Genomic DNA, 22,588 nt, shown 5'->3' with positions numbered 1-22,588 from the left:
ACTCTTGGATAGTAGTTTGTGGCAACTTCTGTTTGTAGGCCCTCTCAGAACTTTCTCTGGACCTCAGAATGATTTCTGGCTATAATGGTTGGAATCACTTGGCAATCTCTGTTATTAAAAACAGAGAAAAGATTTCTGCGTCTCTTTCAGCATGTAGTAAAATGAGCAAAAATAATTTCTCAAGTTGTACACTGTCTGTGATGTGCAATGATATCATAATCAAATCTGAATAAATCCAGTCTAAATGCAGTGCTACATAACATTATATGCCTGACAAAATAGACTTATTAATCACAGATGAGAAGAATTCTTGGTAGGGCTTCAGACTTACTTCAGAATTATATTAGAATGAGGCATTAAGTCATGGAAAGGGGAAAAAAGTCAGAGACAGACAGAACTACTCAACTGTGTTAATCATTCTTTTAGTATGTTACAAGGCAGACTGAAATGGCAGCGGTCGAGATAAAATGAATGTGCTACAGGTCTTATTTTGTAGCTTGCTGAGCATATATTACAGTGGATGCAACTTTTTTAGGCTTTATTTATCCTTGGAAAAGAGAAAAGCAAGTTATGGAAACACATTATGGAATGTTAAGGTTTATCTGGCATCAATGGTCTTCGCTAATAGATTGAACATGGCTACATTTTATCCATATTTCTTTAGTATCTTCCATCCAAGGATCGAAAAACACATTATTAAAATTAGTATATTGATATATATAATTACAATAATTGACATGTATTAGTATAATATCCTTTGTTTCCATCATGCTGGTCTGGCACCCTATTTACCTATGCTTGTGGCATCAAGGAGTAACAACATTTTTATTGGTCTATGTCAGCTTCAGGAGGATACAAATCACAAGGAAACCTGAAAGAGGAGAAAGTTTTTATGGGATTCCTGTGGAGGTAGGACTCTGCATTCTCTCTGCCTTATTCTCATGGACATGGAAGTACTCAGGACCCTGTGCAGGACAGCCGCCTTCGAAAGCATGGAGGCAATGAGACACACTGGGACATGGAGAAGGTCCCATTCACTCCTGCACACACCAGAATGGTCTGATGAAATCTTGTGAAGTGTATGAGTTCTACTGCCTTCACTGGGCAGACATGCAAAAAGCCAGCAAAGTAATTGCATGACCATGTATACCGAAACATTGCCAATTACTATTTCAACAGAATTATGTTGAACCTCCAGGCAGCATCTGATACCCGTTGGATACTCTTACCACAGTCCACCAGTGATGCAAGTATTATCCCATCAATGATGTTGGCAATGCATTTAAATCCCCTAACTAAAGTATCAAGACAAATTTAAGCTACGGAAATTAACCTGATGAAAGACCTTAAAAACAAATAATAATTTATTTTGAAGCATCCTTGCTTCAGCTGTTCAGCAATTACAGCTCATGGAGCTGGTCTGCCTGTGAAATATTTTTTTTCTGTCTTTCTTCACGTTTTTGTCCCTGATGAACTCTTGTATTCAGTCCACTGTATGGCCTTGCGAACAGTTTACATCTTTACAATTGAGAGTGTATTGTAACTATATTGAACTAAACACACTCATAAAGGCAAGTTTGGGTCAGATACTCATTTCACTTGTGACAATGAAGGGCAGAGTATATTTACTCAAGTATACCAGGATAAGAATAAATGCAAGGGACAGAGCCTCTAACGAGCATAATGGCTAAAAGAAATGCTCATTAAGTCACTGTTTGAATTTATTTATGAAAATTACCTTCCATTAGATGACATTTTTCTTTCATTTCCAAGGACAATTTATGAAAAGTTTTTGCTATACAAACGGAGTCAAGATCAACTGGCTAAAGAACTACATTATTTTCTTATTTATTGTTTACTTGGGTTCTGTAACAGGTGATATAAAAAATCAGTAAAAAGCTTGAAATGTAATACGACTACATATCACGAAACAACTGCACTTATAATCAGTTCCAATCATCAAACCTGAAAATTATTCTGCATATCTTCTGAAAATGTCTACATCTTTTCCAAAGTGGCAAAACTGAATACCCTCAAGGATCTTGAGGATATGACTCTCAGAAAACCTAAACTGCTTTTAATTTGAAAAAAAGTGTAAAGTTATTAAGGTATTTAAACTTCTTCTAAATATTACACATAGGACAGGGAGGGAAAACATTCTTTAGATGATCCGTTATTTATTTACTCTGCAGGAAAGAGAACTGTTAAAGAAAAAAGGTGAAGATCACAGTAGGAAAGCAATAAAGCAGAGGGTAGCATAATGAGGAGGAAAAAAGCCACACAAACTTTGACTACAAATTGAGGGTTTGACCTCATTTATTGCCTATCTACTGTTCAGAAACTGAACCTAATGTCATATTGGAGACAAAACAGGCTCTTACAGCTGGCAACCCACAAAACGTAACAATGTCCTTAAGTTGGTTTGTCTGGCATACAGTGGAGTTATCTACAGCAGTTAAGAATGTCCTTGTGCCTTATACCTATTTTTTTCCCAAGATATCATCAAATAAAGAATCTCTTTATAGAAGAAACCTCCCTTATGGCAACTGACTTCTGAGACAAAAACTTCTGAAGAAGGTTACCATGAAACAAAGAGAGATGCAACAACTATCCCTTCTTTCTCCTCCATGAAGTAACTTTTTTGAGGGGTACTGGATAGCAACACTTGTGATTACGTGATTTTTTTTCCCCAACGCTTTAAGAAATATTTCAAAGTCATAACAAAAAGCACAGCAAAGAAAAAGAAAATGGACCTACGCAGAATGAAACAGGCTAATATTGTTAACGAAAGACCATGCTTTGCCCTGGGCAATATGCTGTATAGCGGAAGTGCTGTGATGACATTCACCAGCCACATTCTTTGCCTGTTCAAGATGAATCATCTTTATCTTCCTTGTCTTTACTCATACTTGCAACACCAGATCTTTCTGGTGATAGCCTATTTACCACGACTACTGGGAAATACATCTGTTTTATTAACATTAACAAAAAAGAGCAGCGGTAAGAGAAAAGGTCCTAAGGTCAAACTCAGAATTGTTGGTTTGGGTGAATTCTGAACCTACTGCTTCTGCTATTCACTGCCCTGTCCAGACTCTCTGTAAACACAGGCTTTAGTGTGACTATCTTTTGGTAAATGGCTGCTTGATAAATATAAGTTTGGCTTCATGTAGGCTTCAGCTCTTATATCACTCATTCGATCATTATTCTAAGATTTCAAAAGCACATATTATTAGCCTGCACCTAGTTTATGCAAGCATTGTGCAAGGAACCAAATCCATTACGAGCTATTTGAGCATTTTGTCTCATGGCTCATTCTCAGCTTGGCTAAATAGGGCAAATGCAATTAAATATGAATAAGCTACCTTGAAGGCTGGAGAAAAAAATCATATGGGGATAGTTCACACACAGAAGTCTCTTGTTTGGCATTGCTTACCCACAGATCCCTCAGGAAAAGAAAAAACTTGGATAAACTAAATATTATGGGGGTTAGACAAATGCTTAACTGGCAAATGGGTGTTCTGGTTTATGACTGGTTGTTACCATCCTCTGCCAGCCATAACCAGTGCTGCAAAAGGGAATCCAGGACTACTTGTTCATTTAACAGTTGGTTTATCCTGGCAGGTGGTTTGAGTTGACCTACCTGACTTTTCCTGATGTGGATAACTCATTCACAGGATCCCTTCCACTGGAACAAGCCTTTGAATGGTAACCTTTGCCTGGCAGATGGTAGCAAAAAGCTGGTAACAATAATCTCTTCATCTAGCAGAGGAGCATTCAAAAGTAGTCAGTCTTCACTTAAATGACCATCACCCCAGTAGGTCACGGTCAAAGTACTCTAGCTACCACAAATGTCAAGAGAAGGCACTGACAGAAATAAATATCCTCTCTGATAACATAAGTCCATTTCTTTCAGATCATTATAGATTATCCAAGTCCTTGAACAAGCGTCTTGAAATCAAAAGGACATTACACAGCAGGCACCTCCAGAGAGTCACTCACTGTCAAGTCAAAGCTGGTCAGAGTACTACCATAAAATACAACAATGTAAAAATACAAGAAGGTAAGGTTAGCAGTTATTATTTTCCATTATCCATTAGTCTGTGGGACATAAAATAGAGTCTTCAAGGTTGTGAATCCTGAAAACTGAATTCACTACAGAGAAGAAAAAGTCCTCCCCAGACTAGAGTATATTTATAAGGTACCTCTGTCCTTTAATATCCAGTAGTCTTTGATGAAGAAAAAAAGATTTGATGAGCTACAAAGAGATGATTATTTTTAAGCATGTCAGTAGCACCACAGGTAAATGTGCTACTCTACAAAGGCTTCTTTAGGCAATCACAGCATAAGCCACAAAATCTCTGCCTTGAGGAGACTGCAGTCTAAGTTCATTTATTCTCTAATTGGCAATTGTCATGCACTGCTGTTCTTTACACAGCTCAAAATATGTGTATCCTACTAACCACAGTCAAGAAATGGCTAATTTGGCGATCATTTCTTGTCCAGAAGCAACAGAGTTGACCATTAGAATATACACCTTAGTGACACAATGGGTGCACAATACCACTACTAAATATCTTCACAATGGGTGCACAATACCACTACTAAATATCTTCACACAAGTGCAAGATTCTTACTAGGGTTCAATTAGTTAGAACTACACTTTTTAATTTTTTTACTCCCCTCATTCTCTCTCATTCTCCCCTAACAACTTCATAATTATTTGTTCCAAAGAACCATTAAATTCAGGAGATATTTGTAAGAATACCATAAAATCTTAGCAGAACCTGTGACAAAAAAAAAAAAAAAAAAACAAAAAACAAAACAAACCAACCAAACAACAACAACAAAAAAAAAAAACGATAAAAAAAAACCAACCCCCCCCAAAAAAACCAACAAACCATGAGGCAGTCATAGATGCGAGCAGTTAATCTAGGCATCCTTTTCTGCAGTACTTTTGAAATAACTGGAATTAGGTCCACCATGGAAAGATTCAGTGAAGTCACTGTAATGATTCTTCTGTAAGTCCTCCTCCTTTTCCCTCTCTCACTCTCAGTGAGGCAGCAAAGGGTTTCCAGTTTCCTTTTTGAGGTCAGTGCCTCTCACTAGTTGACATGATTTTCATCTCTCTGCTGATCTCCCATGGCTGTTAGTCCTACTCAGACTCCCTTTTCTATATCTTGAGCTGTTATCTTGAGCTATAGCAGAAAGGCAGACTACTAAACTGTTGAATTTATTCTAGTCACGTCTGAATAATAAATTGTTTCAAGACTCTCCTATGCCTGGGTTGTCCTTCATTACTGCAAAACTGTTTCCCTGGCCTTTTATCTTGGTGTTACATTTGTTTGAAACTTTCCAGCTCCTCTGTGTGATGTTCAAGCACCTGCAGCCCTCACCTTCTCTTCCCTTTCCAATTTGCTTTTGCCTCACTTCTCAATCTCCTCTCCTGTAGAAAGAGATTACAACTATGACACTGCTGCACAAAACACTTAATCCCCGAAATACTCTTTCATCCATGCTAGTCAACTGTAGAACAATTATTTCATTCACTCCTCAGACACACACGGCTGAAGATTCACTCAGGAGTTCAGTAAAAGGTTATTCACAGATTACTCTAACTTGTCCATATTGATGTCTGATGGGATTTGAGAACTATCTGCAGGAAGAACATGTCATCCTACCGCGTGCAAATGTATGCTAATTGGAGGAAGAATGTGCTGGATAAGGATACAGACCCTAACTGATTAGCACATTGAGTCCAATGCAGTTAGATCTTATCCTTGCCACAAACCTAAAATGTAACTGTGACTGATTAAGATTTTGGGGTTCTTTTTTCCTTTTTTTTTTTTTTTTTTTTTTTAAATATTGCTTGGGAATAGAAAAGGCAAAAACTTCCTGAACAATTTGTTCTTTATTTGAGTACCAGACAGGCCTTCAGCAGCAGCATGTAGTAGCTTTACTTTAGCATATTACATGCAGAATATGTACTTCCTTTGCTATTAAGTAGACTGGCTTGAAAACATCTAGGGTTGGCTTTCAAATATAAAATGTCACTTAATTAATGTCAAGCAAAGTATTTAGTTAATTCTTTCCTTTTTTTTTTTTTTTTTTTCAGTAACTGCTACCATTACCTGAGGTACAAACCAGGTTACATGTGGCAAAGACTTCATTATAGTTTCTTTTTTGTGAACACTGTTCGACTGTCAATCTGGTTTTTTTTTGAGACAGCAGCTGAAGCTTCGCTTGCTTGTCCTCTGCTTTATCAACTCTATGATGTGTGCGAAGCCACAGCTGAAAGTTTACCTGATTAGGGCTTGTCATTTGCACTGTAAAAATCAGATGGATTTTACCTGCTCATATCTGGGAATGATAACTGATATAACAGCATCTGCAATAAACAGGGTAGAATTGTAAACACACTTGATGTAACTCTTTTCTGATCTTTTTGTACCCCATCAGGAGCAAAACTGTGCTTTTTGTTAATTACATGGATTACTGTAGTCTTTAAAACAGGTTAGAATCTAGAAAACTGTGGAAGAGCACCTCTTGCACAAAATCAATTTATTAACCTGAAAATCCAGCAAAGACTTTGGATCTTCACCAAAAGGAGCGTGACCAGCAGGCTGAAGGAGGTGATCCTGCCCTCTACTCTGCCCTCATGAGATCTCACTTGCAGTATTGTGTGCAGTTCTGGTGTTCTCAACAGAAAAAGGACATGGAACTGCTGGAACAAGTCCAGAGGAGGGCCGCAAGGATGAACTGGAGCACCTCCCGTATGAAGACGGGCTGAGAAAGTTGGGGCTGTTCAGCCTGGAGAAGAGAAGGCTGCGTGGAGACCTAATAGCAGCCTTCCAGTACCTGAAGGGGGCCTATAGGGATGCTGGGGAAGGAATATTCATGAGGGACTGTAGTGATAGGACAAGTGCCAATGGGTTAAAACTTAAACAGGGGAAGTTTAGATTGGATATAAGGAAGAAGTTCTTTACAGTGAGGGTGATGAGGCACTGGAATGTGTTGCCCAAGGAAGCTGTGAATGCTCCATCCCTGGCAGTGTCCAAGGCCAGGTTGGCTAGAGCCTTGGATGACATCGTCTAGTGTGTGGTGTCCCTGCCTATGGCGGGCGGGTTGGAACTAGACGATCATAAGGTCCTTTCCAACCCTAACTATTCTATGATTCTATGATTCCTAGATAACCACCCATGTTGTCATCATTAGCCTGCATGCACGAGGCTGTGAGAGTCTTACTCCATCTTCTCCTGTAGGAAATGGCACCCTTTCCTCCCAGCTGAGGTTCCAGATACAGTCGCCTTCTCTCCCATGTTCAGCAGATCCTCCCTGGAGTATTGCATCTCTCTCTGTACTGTGAGATTAAAGAGAAGCAAGAAAAAAAACTCCTGTTAGTAGACTATGCCCACCTGCTTTTTCACCTGGGTAGATGGCTTCCAACATTACCCATTTGGGTTGAAATCAATTTTTCTACAGTTTTTTAGTTTCTCCATATTGTCAGCACAATATCTTGACCAAGACATTGTCAACCTCCATTAAATCATGTTAATGATTGTGTCTCTGTGAACAACTCAGAAAGGTCTCAATGTCTTTTGGGGTAATAAAGCACAGAAAGAATACAGATATTCATGCACATGCTGGATGGAGAAAAAATCTCACTTCAGCCAAATACAAAAGTGTAGACCAAGAATGTGAAGAGTCCCAGTGACCCTTCCAATCTCTGATCCTGAACTTTAGGTTAGACCACACCAGTGATTATACCCATCACCCCATACCATATCCATAGAACCTCTCCAAGGATTAGAGCTAGGTCAGAGGCTCCTTTGCACTTCCCCAGATGCTTCCTACCAGCTACTAACTCTGCCAGATCCTAACCAGTCCTTTCTGTCAGATGCAAATAGGAGACACACAGTTGACCATTTTCCAGTGCTTGCAGCTTCTCTTCCTGTGCCAATTCTGTGTAGCTTTCCTGCACTGCCTGCTGCCCAGTTTACCAGATAGATTTCAATCGTATTTAAACCAGGTCTAGACCTAAATAAATGACATAATTTCTGCTACACTGTAAGGCTTGAGTCTCACCATAATGAAGTTGTAGCAGTGGTAGATCTCTTGATAAATGCTAGTCTAGACAAGTCTAAATGAAACAAAAGAAAGTGTTTGCGACTCTTCTAATGACTGATTTACATTCACTGGCAGAAGGCATGGTCTTTCATTTTAAACCTTAATACCACCATTCTTTAATCTCATTCACTGTTTATGTAATTGAGTTCTTATCTTGATAACTATCACCAAAGTATCGATGTCTCAGAAGGATTACATTAACAATAATAAATATCTCATCTTTTCCATCAGGTAGGAGCTGGAACTTAACTAGGAATAATTTAAGCAATTGTTACTCCTGCATTGCCCCCAGCAAGCAAACAACTCTTGTTGACTGAAAAACTAGTAAACAGAAGTATGGCGAAACAAATCATCAAAGTAAAAGAACTGGGGTGTGAAGCCAGACACATTTATAGAAATGCATTAGTCATACCTTGGAAATCAATCAAGACTTTGGGGAAAAGGGAGCAGAAGGCTAGAGAGGCCAAGAGGTAGACAGAACTAACAACTTCCCTCAAGACAGCTGACTAACATTTAGTGCATGAGCTGAAACTTGTTTATTTAAGCCCTGCGAACCCTGTACAGGTTTCTACTGGTCAAATGTTTAGGAGCTGGAGGTAGATACAAGTGGTGAAGGTTACTCCCTGGTTACCACCACAAAAAAACAACATGCTCCTTTCCAACAACATCACCTTTCCAACTGGGACTGGCACAGGGAGGCCAAGCAAAGAGACCTTCCCCTTAGACCCTGGGAAACAAACGGGTGGCAAGTGGGAATGTCCTGGAGAATAGCGTTGTGCATGTTTATGCACCAGACATTGTGTACAACCCAGAAGTAAGACAAGTAAAGGAAGGTGGGACAGGCTGGTTTGGGATTCCTTATTTATTTACTTATTTTCTGCAAATTCACAGCTACTGAAGGGGAAAGTAACAAGGGGAATTGGAAGGGTGCTTATCTCTCTCAGCACCCACCCCACCCCTCCCTCGTTCTCTTTCTCTGCCCGTGTCACTTTTTCACCTTGTCACTGATATCTTTGTTGCTAGAAATGGGTATTTTGGTGAAAACTGTGGAAAAAATAGCACTGTGCCCAGTGAAAGTGTCCTGCATAAATGTAAGGATTGATGCTTTAAACAGTTTCTAAAACAGGAGGATCTAATTATTTTTAGGTTTTTGCCAGTCAAACATCTCATCAATGAGATTCATTCCTCTGCAGATATTCTCTCTCTTTTAATATGTCTTCATTATGAATCTTAAGGAGGTGGCCCACACTGTAGATGTGGGCCCAAACAGCACACTATTTCACAGCACTAATAAACCTCTCACATCCCAGTGTTAAAGGTGAGCTGTAATGAACTTGTCAAATCACTTAAAACTCCTGTAATGCTCTAAGCCCACCTCGTGGTCTGCTCCTGCTGCCGCACATCTCATCTAAAATCAGTCAGCTGATGTCTGGCCCACTTCACGGCTGAACTCAGAAGCTAATTCAAGTTAAAAGCTGAATTAATTTGGTTGCAGCTACCTGAGATAGATCTCTTGTTCCTGAGACCAGTACATCTCAAGACATTACTGCTTCACTGCTAGAGTGGAAATGTTTATTCATGCAGGCAAAACCATGACCCAAATTTTAATAGGAAGAGGATGAAAGCTGTACCTAATTGCCAGCTGAAGTGAGAACAATTTTGAGTTCAGTGCACAGCAAGGTCAATGCAAAACAACCTTTTCACACAAACACTCCCATTACTACACTGGTGTCTTCTTTCCTTTTTTTTCATGGTTATGTATATCACTGGAAGGAAATCAATAGTCTCTGATGCCCATTCCTTGCTGGAAGGGAAGGAGAAAAATAATCCATCATTTTTACAACTGGCCCAAATTTCCTGCTGAAAACCTGCTGAAAAAAAAAGATTAAGTATACAAATACAGTGCATATGGCATTTTCTCCAAATAAAAATATTAACACTTGATTTTTCTAGAAGAAATTACAAAATTACATTATTATGCTTGACACGCTATTTTGTCATGAAACCGCATTTGAGTATATCCAAATAGCAACTCACAGGACTTTCAGTACAGCCAAAGCAAGAGAGCCAACTATGAAAAATGTAGCTGTTTTGGTCAGTGAAATGGTTCTTCAACAACATCAATTGCAAATTAACATTCATCAGAAGACTGGAACTTTGTTATTGTTATTTCAAGGGATGATAGGAGTATTACAGAAATAACAGGTTAATGTCTATAATGCAGTCAAATTCAATGGACTGCTCCAGAAAGAATATGAAAAGGCATAAACAAGTTTTGACTAATTATTAACTAGGTTGACATGACATAGTGTGTGTGTGCATGCGTTGGATAGAGATATTATTCTTACACAGTATTATGAATGTGTCATATCTGCAATACCAATTACTCACCTCTGCTTCCAGACAGACTGAAAGTACTTGCTGTTAAACATATGTACCAATTTAGTCAGTACACCCTAATGGATTAAGTGGAGAATACTGTCACAGAGGGCACTGGTGATTCAGACGTTACAGCTCGGTAAATGAATTCTGGTTTTTAACCATCTTCTGTTCCCTCATGTTACAGTAGCTTCCTCATTGTAAGAGACCAGGGCATGAGCTGGAAAAACATGTCCGCAATTAACAGCTAGTATTAGCCAGTCATTACATTGCAGCAGTCCTGAGCTCCCCACCACCACTTTCTCTGCAAAGCTCACAGAATAAATGGCCTTGAAAGCTCTCTGAGCCCCCAGTAGCTCCTCCATTTGTACTTTTCCGCAAAGGTCAAGTGATACCATGTGGCTGCACTCACCCCTTCTCTCTGTGCAGCTGTTCATCTTCTTCTGCAGTTACTAAGCGAAACCTACGCCCCACATGCAGCACCACCCTGTTCCCCCCAGTCCCGGTGATAGGCCAGACCTAACTCCCTGCCTAACACCACTATCAGTCAGGAGCTATGACTGCATTTTCCACACCCTGTTGTGCGAGGGACCGGTAAAGGTCAGGAAAAAATAAGTTAAAAAAAATATCCAACAAACCTCTGTCCTATTTTCAAATCTCAAAGGGATACAGCTGTAGTTTTATCAGGATCAAACTGGCTTTTACTTCCTCCTAACCAGAACCTCTTCAGAGAAGGCCTTAAAACTGCACATCTGCAAAACCCATACCACAGAGAACTGTCTGTAGAGAGTATGAAACTACTTCATCCATGCAAGTTATCCCACCAGCTTCAATAGGACAACTTATTTTGTAGGTGGATCTATATTCTTGAGAATTTGCAGAACTTGCACTAAAAATAGTTATTAAGGGAGAAATAAATTATTAGTGAATAATCAGCCTCAATGTGCCTTCTATGTTCCACAAGGAGAGTGAGGTTTAAAGATTTAGCTTTCCACTCTGCTTATGGATAAAGTATATTCAGCACTGCAACATGCAGAAGGACAGCCTTCCACAGGATAGAAGGGGATGAAAAAATCCACTTCCTTGCCAAAAAGGAAGTAACGTTAGCACAGATCTTAGCTAGTAATTTAATGAGATGTTTTGTCCCCTGTGCATAAAGCTTCCTCATGTGATTATTTCCTATTATTGCCTTCCTCCAGATGAATTTAATGACAAGATTATAACTTTAAATGACTGGAAGGTACACCTAACATCCACACCAGTTCACTCTGGAAGCAGTATGCATAGGAAACTGGAAAATTTTGGCACAGGTACCTGCTTCCAAGACAAACAGAAGAGATACTCCATGGACACTGGGGCTTACAGAAGAGTCGGTAGACAAATTTATTTCAAAACTTGAAAAGGTGGCAACTTGACGGAAGAGTAGGACAGGGTTCACGTCCACCTTATTGACAGACATGGCTTTGCCTACTTCCTTGGCTGCATTAATCCATTTAAACACCCTGTCATTACAAGATTATTTTGCAATAGAGGAACCTTGAACCTGCCAAGAAAGTAAACACTGCTCAAACATGCACATTTCCTACATATTAACAGGCCAGAATTTCTGGGCATGAGTGAGAGGCATCTCCCAGGACACAATAAATTATTATAACGCACTTTCTTCTTTTCGTGCTTTTGTCTCAAAAGATGCGTCACTACCTGTCCGGCTAGCATCCCACGTTAATAGTCTGAGAAGCAAGCTATTGATACTGTTCTCAGAATTTAGCCACTCAGGCAGACACGACCAAAGTCATATTGCACAGTCCCTATAACACAGGGACCGCAACCCCAGCTGACCCTGAGGAGTCTTTCTAACAGGCTGTCAAGGAGCTGTGGCCAGATTCACAGTGCCACAAGGCTTTGGTGCTCCAGAATAATGCTGTTCCTTGACATCAGCACAGGTCAAAATACAAGGACTGAACTGGCTGCCAGCAGCCCACATACAAAACTACAGCTCTTATTCTGCATTTCAAATAATGTAAAAGTCTAGACTGGGGGGGGAGGGGGGGGGCCTCTAAGCATCGTTTTTGTGTATGCAGATGTGTGAATCGTACACCCAGAATTGTGTCATACATACAATGGAATTTAGTTCCCAGTGTATGCATTCATTATGGGGATCTTTGCTATTTCTAAGATTTTAGCCTTTATTATTCCTGAAGAAGAAAAAAAGCAGTAACACTGTGAACACTAAAAGTTTAAAGCTAGAATGACCATTAAAGAAGCCAAAGTATGTTACAGTTGTGCAACTGCTTAGAGGTCCTGTGATTTTTGAGTGCAAGGAATCAACACTACAGGGCTGGTACAACTGTTTTTCTTACAAAGTGGAATACTTCCCTTCAGCAAGGAGAACAACGAGTTCTTGAAAAGGTGGATTGTTTTGTTCATTAGTATCAGTAAGGCCCTGCATGCCAAACTGTCTCCATGTTTGAAGGGTTAAGGACTTTGTGCAAGTGGTTCTTGGCAGACACAAACTAACTGCTGAAAACAATCCCATCCGTAATACTGACTGCCATCAAGTTTCCTCTCCTGCTAGCTGGTGGAATACGAATTGTGAGAATTAAGATCTATTAGCTTCTCTATCCTTCTACTGCCAGGCCAGTCTTATTCCCTGACATATATTTAGCACTGCTTTCAGTTTTATTAAAAAAAATATATATAAAAGTTGCATACAGACTTCCATCAGTTCTTTGCAATGCACAAGCCAAATTGGAAAACTTTTCTTAACGTGTAGCTTCTGCCTGATTTCATGGCATTACCTCCTTCGCATGCCCTTGGCAACTTCTCTAGATGTTGAAGCTTCTTTCCACTTGTTTCCACTTCTGCCATTCCACCCCTGTCAAATGCCACATCAAAAGAACAGATTCACAGCAGTGACAGTTTTTAGCTTTCTCAAGCTAAATTCTCAAATTTTCAAAGCAGCTCTACACAGGACGGCATGGCTGCTGGTGTTGACGGTAAGCAGCTACTAGAAAAGGCAGAATTACACAAAGGTACGGCAAGACACTTCAGCTAGTAGAGGCATGACTGAACCTTTACTGAGGAACAACAGGCTTTCCTTGTATGTTTCTGCATCTCACGCAGTCTGTTTACAAAACTAGAATCTACAAAGAAAATACTGCAAGTCAAAATCTGAAGTTTCCTCTTGCTGTTTAGATCTTCTTGTAATGGAAACTGAAAGACTTCTCTAACTGGGCAATTCTTCTGAATTCTTAAAATGCCATGTTTATTCACATGTAATTGTATGTGCTAGTTAGAAGCAGCATTTCTATATAATGTATCTTTCCTGAAGCAGCCTTTCCATATAATGTATCTTCTATCTATTCTTCAGACTGAAGTTGCAGGTTCTGCAATAAATATCCCACTTCAGAACATGCCAGGTGCTCAGTATGCCAAAAGCCCAGTTTAAAAGACCAGAGTCTAGGCAGCATACTTGTATTCACTACCTTCCCACCTGCAGCTCCTTTCCTAATATTACAAAGGTGGAATGCCATAGAAATTAGAAGTATTTGTGTGGGTTATCATTCACAGGTGATTCAGCTTTTGATTTAAGAGAAATCTTCAGCTGCATCCATCCTCTTTCATTATGGAAAACGTTGCCGTAGCTGGCATACCAGAAGGTGAGAAAATCTTACTACTCTGCTAATTATCTCCTAAATTACTTGATGGCCTTGGAGAAAGGCTGGTGGTTTAGAATGTTCTGACAGTGTCAGATCACAGCACACCCACTAGTGCCAGGCAGCAGGTTGAGCATGAGTAATACACCTCATTTTGCTGAGTGCAAGGCTGGAAATCAATGGTGAGCATGCAAAGCTTATTTTAATGGGTTAACAGAACACAAAACAGGGTTACAGAATCAGAAAAGTACAAGATAGGAAAGCCATATTAGTTCATCTAGTCTTGTGCTAGCTTGTTCCCTAAAACATATTTTCTAGATTGTAGCCATCTCAAATCAGTTTCTTCCACTTTCTTTGAAGTGTTATATTCAATCTAGTATGACCGCCAAAGCTCTGTCAAAACCACAGTCATCACTAGTACTAAGTTTTATGAAAGATTTTCACTGGTTATCCCTCTGTAAGGCCAGCAACCCAAAACTTCAAAATTCTTCAGGGAGGAAATTTCAGGACCTGGGGAGAAAAGAGAAGTGTTGGAAAAGTCAGAACATCTTAAAATTATCCTTTATTAATGTCATATTTTCAACCGCTATGTTGCATTATATATATATTGTAAGGTACGCTGTACACATACTTAGTACTTGAAATGAAAAGTTATTTATTAAACATTGTAGATTTGCAGCCTAAATATTGATTGGGAAATCTTCATATGGTTCAAACATTTTCCTGTTTACTTTTTTGAGAGTAGATCCAGCAGCAGAACAGTCCTGATTTCTTCAGAATTTTTATATTTACACACTTTTACTGTGCATTTTCTACACAGAAATCTTCTCAGAAATTTACCTTGTACATTTAAGGATAAGAGGAAGGGATTCTACAGGTACGTATCAAACAAACAACAGACTAGGGACAACATAGGCCCCCTGAGGAAGCTTTCGGGAGAACTGGCTACACAGGATTTGGAGAAGGCTGAGGTTCTGAATGACTTCTTTGCCTCGGTCTTCACTGGCAAAGGCTCTGACTGCACCACCCAGTTCTTAGAAGGTAGATGCAGGGACTCTGAGAATGAAGACCTTGGGCCCACGGTGGGAGAGGATCTGGTTCCAGACCATCTTAAAAATCTGAACTTGCACAAGTCCATGGGACCTGATGGAATCCATCCGCGGGTCCTGAAGGAGCTGGCGAATGAAGCTGCTAAGCCACTGGCCATCATATTTGAAAAATCATGGCAGTCAGGTGGAGTTCCCAACTACTGGAAAAGCGCAAATATAACCCCCATTTTCAAGAAGGGGAAGATGGAAGACCCGGGGAATTACAGACCAGTCAGTCTCACCTCTGTGCCTGGTAACATCTTGGAGCACATTCTCCTGGAAGGCATGCTAAGGCACACGAAAAACAACAAGGTGGTTGGTGACAGCCAGCATGGCTTCACTAAGGGGAAATCCTGCCTGACCAATTTGGTGGCCTTCTATGATGGGGCTACAGAGCTGATGGACAAGGGTAAAGCAGTTGACGTCATCTACCTGGACTTGTGCAAAGTGTTTGACACTGTCCCACATGACATCCTTGTCTCTAAATTGGAGAGACATAAATTTGATAGGCGGACCACTCGGTGGATAAAGAACTGGCTGGATGGCCGCACACAAAGAGTTGTGGTCAATGGCTCGATGTCCGGCTGGAGACCGGTAACGAGTGGTGTCCCTCAGGGATTGGTGTTGGGACAGGTCTTGTTTAACATCTTCATTGCTGACATGGACAGTGGGATTGAGTGCGCCCTCAGCAAGTTTGCCGATGACACCAAGCTGTGTGGTCCGGTTGATACACTGGAGGGAAGGGATGCCATCCAGAGAGACCTTGACACGCTTGTGAGGTGGGCTGATGCCAACCTCATGAAGTTCAACCATGCCAAGTGCAAGGTCCTACACCTGGGTCGGAGCTATCCCAGGCACAGCTACAGACTGGGCAAAGAAGAGATTCAGAGCAGCCTTATGGAGAAGGACTTGGAGGTGTTGGTCAATGAGAAAATGAACATGAACCAGCAGTGTGCGCTCGCAGCCCAGAAAGCCAACTGTATCCTGGGCTGCATCAAAAGGAGCGTGACCAGCAGGTCGAAGGAGGTGATCCTGCCCCTCTACTCTGCTCTCCTGAGACCTCACCTGGAGTATTGTGTGCAGTTCTGGTGTCCGCAACATAAAAAGGACATGGAACTGTTGGAACAAGTCCAGAGGAGGGCCATGAGGATGATCAGGGGACTGGAGCACCTCCCGTATGAAGACAGGCTGAGGAAGTTGGGGCTGTTCAGCCTGGAGAAGAGAAGGCTGCGTGGAGACCTCATAGCAGCCTTCCAGTACCTGAGGGGGGCCTATAGGGATGCTGGGGAGGGACTCTTCATTAGGGACTGTAGTGATAGGACAAGGGGTAATGGGTTCAAACTTAAACAGGGGAAGTTTAGATTGGGTATAAGGAGGAAATTCTTTCCTGTTAGGGTGGTGAGGCACTGGAATTGGTTGCCCAGGGAGGCTGCAAATGCTCCATCCCTGGCAATGTTCAAGGCCAGACTGGACGAAGCCTTGGGTGGGATGGTTTAGTGTGAGGTGTCCCTGCCCATGGCAGGGGGTTGGAACTAGATGATCTTGAGGTCCTTTCCAACTCTAACTATTCTTTGATTCTGTGATTCTATGATTTTAGTTTTGCAAGTCCAGATATATGGTAAAAACATTCCTATTTTGTTAATTTCATGTATACCAAAGTACGTGCAGTGTACACCCTTGAGTGAACTCCAACATGTTCTTAATGTAAGTATAAATATTTTCCGATTCATCATATGCATAAACCTGTTACACACAACTCCTTAAAATAAATTTTATTCAATAGAGAAAAACACATTGTGTTCTAGTTCAAAAGCAGGGAAAAGTGTGGGAGGGAGTTTTCTAATCAGTTCTGAATGGAGGAAAGAGGGATGCTCTGCTGTCATTTAAAAGACACTTGTGCAAACTGACTGTGATTTTATATTTCCACAGAGACTTATCGTAGTTACAAGTATTAAGCAACTCCCAGGTTTTGATAACAATTCCCCAAGGGACTGTCACAACTTCTAGGGTTCACAGAAGAACTTCAATGTCAGCCATAAGAAGAGTTCAGCTTCAGTAGAGACTCAAGCAGTGCTGATGTAGTAGGTTAGGCTCCACCTTTAACTGTTTATACTTTTGATATTATTTTAAAGAACGTCCAAGCAAATCACACGATCCTGAGAGAACAGAAAGAGGACCCAGTATCCTTAAAGCAAAATTACCCAGAGTTTTGATTTCTCATGATGTCAGTTCAAGGAAGGATACTAAAGTGCCCTGAACTTTGAAAATGTGTTCAGGTTAAAGAAATGATCAAGTATTTTCGGAATTAGCGCTAGCTAACGTTGAATAACCAGATACTGCAAGTTTCTAATCACTGTATTTGTCTCTACTCCTCCAATGTAGCCAGTCATGATTGCAAGATCCTAATTGTTACACCTGCTCCCTTTTACCCAGGCAGATACATGGGGAAGATACACGGTGTCTTTATGTTTTGCAGAATTAAATAACAGGACATCAGCATATAACATAGCTTACAGAAAGCTTTGTGTAAAGACACTGTAGAACAAGGCTTTAAAGCTTGGGCTGCTAAGCTGCACCAATACAATCTGCGTGCACACCCTGTGCACATGTAAAATAGGTTATTCCATATTGTGTTATTTTTATTCATTTGCATTTTGGTAATGATGACTATGTTCTTGGCATGCTCTTACCACACACAGAGAAAAGGCAGCTTGAACACACACATGCACACACACACGTCTTCTTTCATGCAGTTTGGGAGAGGACTGAAACTGTGGCCTTACATAATGTACAGCAAACAAGTAAGCAACAGCTGAGTAAGATAAAAAGTAATTCTATCTCACAACAGTCAAACTCAGCAAATGTAGCTTCTCTTTATTAAATTTTGGTTTTCATTACAAAGAAAGCTGGACACTGAAATGAAGACAAGAAAATTGTGAACAGAAGACAGGAGTTTCCTCCCAGTTGTTACTCTTATCTCAGCATTGGCTCTGCCAGCGTTCAGAGTGGCAGCCTGGTTTATTTTCATGCACTAAAGTCATCGTTTTTCTCACAGAGCTGCTGAGGAAAAAGAATTGTGGCATTTATGTAGCAACACTGAAGCAGTGAGATAAATGGCCTGCATTTTCCAGCCAATTGCTGGCAGGCTTTCAGAATTAGCGTTAGGGGATTTGAAGTCTCCTTGCCCAGCAGCATCTCTTGAGTGCTGTGATGGTGTTCAGTGGGCCTGGCAGCTCAGCCTCTATTCTCTGACCCAGTCGTAATTCTGGTCTATGGCATTTTATGGCAATACACAAATCTTACCATTCTGTAGATAGGCCATAACTTGGAACAGAAAAGGGAAGACAACAAAACTCCATTTAGCATAACAAGTCTGGGATTGGTAGCTAATTTTAGGTTTTGTTTTTTTTTTTCAGATATTGTGGTAACGGAGTACTGTTGCTAGACTTCATCACCAGCTTAAAGTTGGGGCCTTGGTACAAAAAGGCAGGAGTACTCCCAGACTGTTGAATTTTGTTTGCTGAAAAGAAGCTAAATTCTAGTGTCATGGCCAGCACCTAGGTTTGGGATCACATCAAACAAGTCAACACCTCTCAAAAAAGCAGTCTAGGGCAGTTGGAATGAATAAATACAGCTCACTTGTGCAAGTCCATTTACTTCAATGACATCAACCCAAGCCAACCGAATACAGAGAAAAGCTTCAGAGCTTGTCTGCTTTCTTCAGGTTAAATCAAGGTGATATACTTCATTTTGAGCATACCATCTGAGCAGGCACAGAGAGGCAGCATCCCAACAGCTTTCATTTTACAGTGAGTTAATGCTTTCAGAAAATGAAGACTTCCTCTGATGGCTTCACTTGCTTGTAACAGTGCTGATCTCCATTCAAGGCAGCATTTTTCTAGCAACTGGATGTCAGCCATGAACCAACTAAAAACTGCAGCACCCCATCTCACGATCACACACGAAAAATCCTTGAAAGTTCTACTATCTCATCATCTGACTCTTCGGAACAGCCAGAGTCAGTGAACAGCCACAGCCACTGTAAAGGTCACTCACACTTCAGTCTGATAGTCAGGCAGACACACCACACACGTGGCACATGTACATTTGACGTGACACTGATTTGACATGACACGTGATGACTGATCACTTGGCCACAAGCCAAGTACTGTGCTAGTCAACAGCTGTGACAGTACCTTTAGTGGCCATGATCACAGGTTCCTCTGTCTCATCTGCAGCTGCCTAGGAAAGAGAATAAGCATGAGGCTAAGGAAAGAGAAGAAGCCTGCATAGCTGCTTCAGTGAGAACACCATGGAATAGTTTCATTTAGCACACTGTTATTCTAGAAGCAATAGAGGTATTGTTAGGGCAAAAAGAGTAGCTTGTGGCTGCAGATGATAGACATCTGAGCACTTCACATAAGTCACATACACACAGGTGACCTCCTGCAAGCACCTAGGGCATCTTGAAGTTGGTGATGCTCTGCTGTGGCCTGCAGGTGCTAACCAATAGAGTGCTAAAAGCCCAAGAAGCAGAGCTGTTGTGAAGAAGGTGGGTACACCCCTTGAATTACAGATATTGCCACTGTATTGCCCTCAGCAGTCCTCGATTGTTACTGCCTGTTTGGATGTACAGACATTACTGTGTGTTTTCCTGTCTTGAGTCTTCCTTCTCTCTTCCAGATAGCACAGCTGATGAAGATGAGCTTATAGCAGGAACTGTCTAGCAGTCACCAAAGCAACTGCAAGGTAACTGCAGAGCATGCTTTTTATAACAATGATCCCTGGTGTGCAATATCAATCTCAGAACCCAGTTCTGATGTGTTGGCTGCAATATTGTCTGGAGCTGTATAGGACACATTGCAGAGAGAAAAAGACACTGATTTTCCAGGCAGTCTGAGTGAACTAGGAGATGCCACCGCTTACGGGAAAATTGCTAGGAATACAGTATCAGGGATGTCTCACGTAGATGCCCACACATTTATTTGGCAAAGAGGCTTTTTGACTAACATACTGGATCATTTGTCCTAGCCCATGTGGTGTGACACCACTAGCCAAGGCCCATGATTTCCTGGACCCATGCTTTTGCTGCACCTCCAGTATGCCTTATTGAGGGTACATCAGTATGAGAGACACTTACTGACAAGAAGATAAAACCTTTATTCTATTGATCTATGTGATCTATTTAAGGACTTTGTCCTATTGGCACAAAGAAATGGTGGCTGTCTCTGTGGAATACCTCCTCCAGTGTTTTGTAAAATGGTATTTTCTTAAAAAGAATGGAAAAAGAGATCTCTCTGGCCAGGAACATTTTGTTTAATGGGCAAAAAGAGAAAATCAAACCATACCTGAACAAACAATATCTCTGTCTTTTGTAAACTGCAACTGTTTACCTGCTGTGCAAACAATGGGGTCTTGAACTGTAGGATCAGAGATGTCTCCATTTGGAAACTTTAACCTTTGGATTCAAGGTTCCTTGTTGCCTCCTGGATCCCCCTGGAGAACCCCAGCAGCTGAAGAAATTCGTGAAGTATCAGCTGCACTTCCAGAGAAATCAAAGCAACTCAGCTTCCATGGGCCACTCTTTTCACTACAGCAGGAATCACTAGCTGAAGGGTTATGACACTTCAAGGTACATTCCCTGTCATTCATGCCTGTTCAAACAGAAATGTTCACCCAATTCCCTGACCAGCAGCACCACTGATCCTCTGCAGAGCAGCAGGAAATACCTTGCCAGCCCCTAAGCTTGCCAGGTCTACGAAGTGTCCAGGCCTGTGAAAACTGCCTGCAGACAACTGATCTGATATTTCATCTGAAGCAGTACACCTCACAGCTTCACTCTGGTTCACTGATTTACACACTGATTCACTTTGGTTTTCTCTGCTCTCATTGCCTCTATCTCACTTTTCATGATACAAAGAAAGGGCGGTTTATTAAGTGGAACAATGTCAATGTACAAGATAAATATGTCTAATTACAGCAAATGCAAACCTAATTCATATTTAGCAACTGGCTATTTCTCACTGCTTCAGTACTCTTTGCCTATAATCTATCAGCCAGGCCTAGATGTGACAGTGCGGAGCAGGGCTAGTGTGTGCCATTATGAGATTGTGGGGTCCTGGATCCTTTGCAGGAGCCTGGGTGAACACACAGCCACATAGCAATGCTGTATCCTGCTTTCCATACAAGGGAAACCCAAGCACAGAGGCCAGAATGAAATCACACTATGCAAGAGCTCCACTGAGTGAGGTGATCACAGGATCAGGACCTGAGAGATAGACCCCGGAGGACACTTGTTCTGCAGAGTAAACATAACCTCCATTACACTGCCTCCTGTGTAGTATCCACAGCTGAGAATGGCACCCCTTACACCCAGACTGTCCACTTTGTAGCCTCTGCATCTAAGTGGGACATCTGATATACTTACCACTGAGCTTGTATGCTCTCAAGCAGTATCAGCTGCCTAAAGCTATCACATGTAATATATTATTAATACAGATGAAAAAAAAACCTGTTGCTTTGCTTGACAATGCGTCGTCTTTCTGCCAGCTATTATTGGAGTTTCTGAGGCACATATTCGTATGAGCAGCTGTTCCTCACACATAGGCTTTTCAGAGTCTGCTGCTGGTGGGATTTAAGGTCAATGTAAAGGCAGTCAGACACTAAAGAGGAACAAGAAAGCATGCTTTGTTAGTTCATTTATCCAATAAGACGTGCTTCTGCAATGCCTTTCCAGTTCCCTGATTATAGCAATTTTCCTCTTTCAGCAATTCTTTGGTTTTGCCTCCTTATCCTGCTGCCTTTTTGACTGTCTTCTATATCTAAGCCTTCCAAACCCAGCCTCTCTCCTTCATTCTGTCATGCTCACGTAGGTTACCAAACATAAGTTTTCAGATGTTGTACAGTGTTTAGCAGCAGTGTTCCAGGAAACCTCTGAAACACTTTGAATGTAAATTTTCTGCTGCTCATCATTCAGATTTTATGATAGCAAAGCCAAACACAAAAACCACCAGTATAGCAACTGGCACTTACGTTAAACTAGGGGAATATACGTCCTCTATGCAGATTTTTTTGAAATCAATGCAGCTTGAGTTACTACTGCGTAAATTCAACATGCGCAAAAGTTCCTATGTACAATCAATATTGACCCAAAAAATTAATCTTTCCTTCCTGTGCTGTCCATGCTGCTGGAACCTGGTTATGCAACACTGAAATCAACTGAAAGTACTTATCAAGAGTTAATGAAGACCAAATTATATTACAAACTTTTTCTTTTGAAGTAGAAAAGGAGGTCAAATGTAAATGCAGACCTACAAATATACTTTAAAAGTTAATCGTGAC

The 22,588-nt window shown here is 41.0% G+C and overlaps 1 long non-coding RNA gene across 3 annotated transcripts in view; it reads right to left on the bottom strand.

Moving 5' to 3' along the window:
- Positions 1-5,912: 5,912 nt before the first annotated feature.
- Positions 5,913-22,588, bottom strand: part of LOC136004980 (uncharacterized) — a 41,910-nt gene continuing 25,234 nt past the window's right edge. Inside the window, exons 3-7 of one of the 3 annotated variants that reach the window (XR_010608633.1) lie at positions 19,444-19,489; positions 13,302-13,378; positions 10,516-10,723; positions 9,756-9,928; positions 5,913-7,357 (exon numbers count right to left, since the gene is read on the bottom strand). This is a non-coding gene — a long non-coding RNA (uncharacterized LOC136004980). The remainder of the gene's footprint in view (positions 7,358-9,755; positions 9,929-10,515; positions 10,724-13,301; positions 13,379-19,443; positions 19,490-22,588) is intronic. The other 2 variants (XR_010608634.1, XR_010608635.1) reach the window with 2 other exon arrangements.

The sequence above is a fragment of the Lathamus discolor genome, chromosome Z (assembly GCF_037157495.1).
Source record: "Lathamus discolor isolate bLatDis1 chromosome Z, bLatDis1.hap1, whole genome shotgun sequence".
NCBI classification, from domain to species: Eukaryota; Metazoa; Chordata; class Aves; order Psittaciformes; family Psittacidae; genus Lathamus; species Lathamus discolor.
Note: the sequence above shows the minus strand (reverse complement) of the source record. Positions and strands in the feature narration are given on the sequence as shown.